Genomic DNA, 6,000 nt, shown 5'->3' on the forward strand with positions numbered 1-6,000 from the left:
AGTTTTAAAACGATTTCTTAAAAGCCAGTGTTAAAAAGCAATTTTAGGATGTCATTTTTTGGGAGCAGGTCCCTGCCAGGGAGGTGGGGCCAGCTTGGTAAATACTTTCTGGTTTTGGATTTGTGCTGGTGTCGGGTTCTCCTAAATAAACTTTGGTATTGGAAATCCCCCCCTTCCAAAAAGAGGATTTCCAGGGTCTGGTTGTGTCTGGCTGTCCCAGTGACTGTCCCAGTTCCATCACACTGGGAATGCCTCCCCCTGAGGGTTTGAGAGGAGCTAAAATCAGTTTGTTCAACTCCAAATGCATTTGCTGAAGGGACTTGGAGCTTGTCACCAGTTACAGCTGGAGGTCTGAGAGTCAGAATTCAGGTCTGGCTCCATTTCCCTTCCTCTTGGGTTTTATCCAACAAGGGTAAAGCTCACTGGGGGGTTTTTGGGAATGGGATATGGATGAGGCTCTGCAGGGTCATCAGTCTCCAGGCTGCCCAGCTGTCCTGTGTTCAGTTCCTCTTCATTCACAAGTCTAAAAGATTGAGCTTTAAACTCCTGCTGCAGGTGCCAGTTTTAGACCAAATAAGCCTGAGAAATGCTACCAAAATTTATTTGGCTTTTCCCACGGAGACATCTGAAGAAAAATGTTTTCTCCATATTCAAAGCAGTCTCTCAACAATTTGCAGTGGGAAAACAACTTGAAATTTGGCAATATATGCATTATTTATTTTTTTCCTCACTGATATTGTAGTTATTCTGTCAGAACTTTCCTGAATTTGGGTAAGGGAGAAACCTGTCAGGGCTTATATTTCCCATATGCCCAGGGGCTTATCACTGTAAGGGTAATTTGTGCTTTGTCTCAAGTGCCATTTTTGAAATATATTCAGCCTTGTTCAGGAAAATCTGCAGATCCAGAGTGATATTTCCTAAAGAAAACTTTCTGCAAACAATCATTCCTTAGTTTTCAGAACAGAGCTTGAATAGCATCCAGCAAACCAAGCTGCAGTCCAAGTGTGAAACAGGCACAGATTAAATCAAATATTGAATAGTCATTCATGAATCCTGCACTGAATTGAGGGAATCCTCCTCCCACCCCTCCTGGCATTTTTGGAGTTGTGGGATGAAATTTATATCTTAGGAAGACATGAGCTCATGCTGAACCCTGCTTTTTTACATTCCTCATTTTTCACTAGAAGTGTTTGTATTTTTCAACCTGGCATGGGAATGTGATGAATAATTAGTGCCTTCATGGGTGAACCAGCCTTTTTTTAAATTTCCTGAGGGTTCAGGACTTGAAGAGGGCCCAGGAATGTGAATAATAGTAAAATCCATTGCTCTTATCCATGTTCCAAAGGCACTGCTGGTAGAGACAACTGAAAATAAGGAATTAGACCTTCCAGGTGTCTCCTGGGTGTGGAGAAATACAAGGTAGGAACGTCTCTGGCTCATTCCTGCTGTTAAAGCCTTTACTGGACAACAGAAGAAACATTCTTTTTGTACAGAAATCCACTTGGGATTCTCAGATACCCTCTTGTATATTCTCGTATCTTTAAAATTCAGATTTATTTGGATTTTGGAGTCTTAGAAGGTTTCGGCTTGAAGCAGCAAGTGCCCTGTCCCTTGTGCTGGTAACAAAAAGGGAGACCTGATAATGCATTGCAAAAATTCAGTCTATTATATAAATTACACGCAGGCTGACAAGTTCCTCAGGTCAACTTAATCTGTTTTCTTCTGTGACTGGAAAGAGAAAACGACCATTTAATTATTGGGGGGAAAAAAAATGATCCTCCTGATTGAGAGAGTCACATGAGTGTAATTTACTTTATCCTTCCATTCATTTGAGGGACATGGATGCAGTTCAGCCAGAGATTTCAAGTTTAATTTCAAGCCAGTTATTTCAAGTTTCATTGGGTGGACTCAGAGTGACAAAACCCCCAATGTCCCCAACAAAACCTCTGTGCTTTGCTGGTGGTGTTGTAGGGGACAAAATTGACCCTGCTTTGTTCTTATGTGCTTCATTCATCTGTATTTTTCCTCTTCTGTGGTTAAAATGATCCGTGTTTAACTTGGCATTCTGGGAAGTTATTCAGGAATTTACCAGAGCACAGACTCTGGCACAGGTTCCCCATCCCTGGAAGTGCCCAAGGCCAGGTTTTGGATCACCTGGGGATATTGGAAGGTGTCCCTGCCCATGGCAGGGGTGGCACTGGATGAGCTTAAAGGTCCCTTCCAAACCATTCTATGATTTTCCACGTATAGATGATTTTCCAGGAACTATTTCCATGACTCCTGAAACTGGGACAGAGGTGCACCGGGGGTAATCCAGTGTCAGCCTATTTTAAGCCTGTTTTATTCAGTGTCAGCCTGATTTTTTGTTCACAGTCTGGAATTCCAGGATGATTTGGGTTGGAAGAGACCTTAAAGCTCATCCTGTTCCACCCCCTGCCACAGCCAGGGACACCTTCCACTATTTTAAGAAGGGCTGTGACAAATCCCTAAATCCTGGCTTTATGTTTGATATTGGGAATATTCCTCGTGGTGAAGTGTAACACTCCACAGGCACCGAGGGGAGGATTCCCAGTGCCCGGGGCACAACCCCGTGAATAATTCATGAATAATGGGGACCATTATCGGTTTGTGTTCCCAAACAAACACCAGCGATAGCACATCTTCATCGCACCGGCTCTGAAGTCAGGCAGCCACTCAGCAATTAAAACTTTAATTGCTCCACAATTAAATTGGCGACTACAATGTAATTAGCACGCAGGGTTTAATTTGGGAAAGCCAGGCTCTGGCTGAGAGGCCCAAGGATGTGTGCTGGGGACCAGGGCAGCAAGGGAAGCTCTTCCCTCTTGGATTTCATGGAATATCCCCAAGTGTCGTTCAACTCTAACTCCTAGGACTAGTTTTTCATAAGAAGAGCTTAATTTCATGAGGTTTTAGTGAACCTCCCAGAAATCTTCCAAAGCAACAGGAGGAGGTGAGGCCCTGGCACAGGTTGCCCAGAGCAGCTGTGGCTGCCCCATCCCAGGAAGTGTCCAAGGATAAAAGAACCAAAGAATTGAGACTTGGGGGTCTCCAGAACCCAAAATATTTTGAGTTCTGCATGGTTAAAGGGATTTTTGGAGCTATTTCTGTTGGGAGCAGGCTGGTGGCTTGTGGAGGCATCGATCTCTTTTATTGACCCTGAACTCTGGTCACCTTCTCATGCTCATCCTGGAAAGGGAATGGCTGGAGCCGTTGGAACTGGGGAACTGAAGACACTGAGATTTTTATTTTATGCTGTGTTTGGAAAATCATACACATTGCCCATCGTTATGGAATAGCTTCTTACAGCTGACAGAAAAGTGCATTGTTTGTAAGCCAACTAATGCTCCCCAAAATCAGCTCAAGCTGTAAATTAAATATAATGTTGAATTCAATAATGCTCAATATTTGGACTGAAATGCAGCATTTTCTGATTCTCCTGCCTGGAGAGAAGCATCTCTTGCATTATTTAGTGTTTGTCTGATGGAGATGCCAAGGCAAGCTGCAGATGTATCTCCATTGATTGATCAATATTGTGTTTTATTCCATTTGGTTCCTTTATCTGCTTGATACAGCAGAACAATTTGTTTGCTCCATAGAAACCTGCACTGTATAGGCTGCCAGGTAGGGAAAGAAAATGAGAAAAATCCTACAGCAGTCCTTTGACTTTTTAATTCCATAAGAGGTGAATTTTGCTCACATCTGGGCATCTTATGGTGAGGTGTTTAACGTTCCAGATTGCCTAGTTACACAGCAGGGGAATGGGAGGCTTTCTCCAGGATAATAAATTGTAATTAAAGAGCACATTAATTACCAAACCACAGAGTATTGTTTTATCTAATCTTGCCAATACCTGCAATATCATGCTGGGAAATCTTCTCTTTACTTTTAAAACAAGTATTTTAATTTCATCAGCAATGTGTTTCTTGTGCTCCCCAACACTTGGGAATAATGTGATCCCATCTGTGCATTACTCAGAATTGCCCATCTTTCTTTGGAACCCATGAGCCAAAAGTCAGGTAAAGTAATTTCCTTTGCAGGTTTTTGTTCTAGAGTTTTATCCAGCACAGCTTTTTGCAGAAAAAGCTGCTGAAACTCAGTTCTATTAAACAAAAAATTACATTCTTCAAAATTATTTAGGAATCTCTGAAGCGTGGGAGGCCCCACTAAAGGCTGTATTGCTCATTCTTGAGATAAAAAAACACCTATTTTGTTCTTCTTGTTAGATTGATTCTTAATATGAGGAAATGAATCAAACATTTATAAAAACAGTCATAAAAATTAACTTGCAATGAAGATATTTGAATCCCCCCTAACTCTGCTTCTGTATCACAGAAAGCACTGTTGCCATTTTACACTCCCACAGCCCAGGTAACATTTAGGTCATAATAATATTTACCAAACAGCCACTTTCAGCTTCATAAATAATAATCTTTTCTACCCCAATTGAGTCTGTGTTTCAGTTCTCTGATTGTATTCTGTGATCCCTGAAGCTGTTTCCCAGTTTGGGATGCCAGGGGAGGTTTTTTAGTGGCTGCTAAGATTTGAAACCTTTGCTCTTTTTCCCCACCCCTTTTTTTGGTGGGAATAACTCTGTGGCCCCCCTCACATTATGTCTTCCTTCTCTTCTCCTGGCTCTTGTTTTTCAAATCTTGCTTTTCAAACCCTCCATTATTTAAAAGATGTGTCACTTCCAAACTCCCAGGTTGGTCCTCAGCTCCTTTCTTTCCAATCCAACCTGGGATTTTAACCCTTCCTCACACATCCCTTCTCAGCATGGTGCAGGTAAGCTGATAAAGCAGATTTCCCCTCACAAAACGAGATATTCAGAAAGGCAAGGGGTGGAGAGATGGGAATTAAATAATAGCCACGGGTCAGAGTAATTTTCTTTTCTATGATAGTTATGTTACTCATGAATGAGTGTTCTCAGGGATTAGTTTCTCAGGGAAAATGAGCAAAATTACACCGCCGCTTTCATGTGGGGTGTCAAAGACCTAAATCTTTTCTTTTTTTGAACACAAAAAATTGGGGGAAATTTCACCTGAAAGTCTAAGAGGTGAAACAAAGTTCACACTGAGTTTGGTGTACTGTATGTCCTGACTGTATAGATGCTCTGTAGGCACAGATTTTGTGGTAATTGGGCGTGGGGCTGCGGCCAAGCCTCATCCCCACTGTCTCAAGCCTCATCCCACAGTCTTCAAGCTGTGCCAAGGGAAATACAGGCTGGATTTTAGGAAAATGTATTTTACAGAAAGGCTGATAAAGTTCTGAAATGGCCTGTCCAGGGAGGTGGAGTATTTTACAGAAAGGCTGATAAAGTTTTGAAATGGCCTGTCCAGGGAGGTGGTGGAGTCACCATCCCTGGATGTGTTTAAAAACAGACTGGATGTGGCACTGGGTGCCAGGGTTTAGTTGAGGTGTTGGGGCTGGGTTGGACTTGATGATTTTGGAGGTCTCTACCAACCCAGTGATTCTGTGAATTCTAATGAGCTGCAGCTGTGCAGGACAGGTGACTGATATTGACATTAATGAGCCATGGGGTGCCCAGGGCACTGAGCAATCACACAGGAACAGAGGGCACACAGGTGCACTGCATCACCTGAGGGGATAAAAGGTTGGGCTGAAGAGCAGCAAGGGCAGATGCTTGCAGCCTTCTGAAGGGGAATGGTGTTTCTGTGTGTGAGCAGATCCCTGAAGCCTTCTGGCCTGGTGAGGTGTTACTGTGTATGGGGTGAAGCTTTCTGATATTGTTTGGTGATACTGTGTTTTATGGCTGTCTCAACTGTGGTAATGCTCTACTAAAAAAACCCTCAAGTGTTAAAAGTTTCTGCATGCAACAGTGGGTTTTAACATTTTTCTGAATATATAGGCTCTTCTTTGTAATACATTTAGCTCCTTTTGAAGTTGGAGGGCTCTGGTGGTTGGTGGTTTTTTTTTTTTTTTTTTTTTTTTTTTTTTTTTTTTTTTCAATTTTGTGTTTTT

General features: G+C 42.3%; 1 protein-coding gene across 3 annotated transcripts in view; it reads left to right on the forward strand.

Moving 5' to 3' along the window:
* Window positions 1-6,000, forward strand: part of PRKG1 (protein kinase cGMP-dependent 1) — a 353,067-nt gene that overhangs the window by 159,822 nt on the left and 187,245 nt on the right. The gene's annotated exons all lie outside the window — the stretch shown is intronic.

The sequence above is a fragment of the Pyrgilauda ruficollis genome, unplaced genomic scaffold (assembly GCF_017590135.1).
Source record: "Pyrgilauda ruficollis isolate IOZ18807 unplaced genomic scaffold, ASM1759013v1 scaffold11, whole genome shotgun sequence".
NCBI classification, from domain to species: Eukaryota; Metazoa; Chordata; class Aves; order Passeriformes; family Passeridae; genus Pyrgilauda; species Pyrgilauda ruficollis.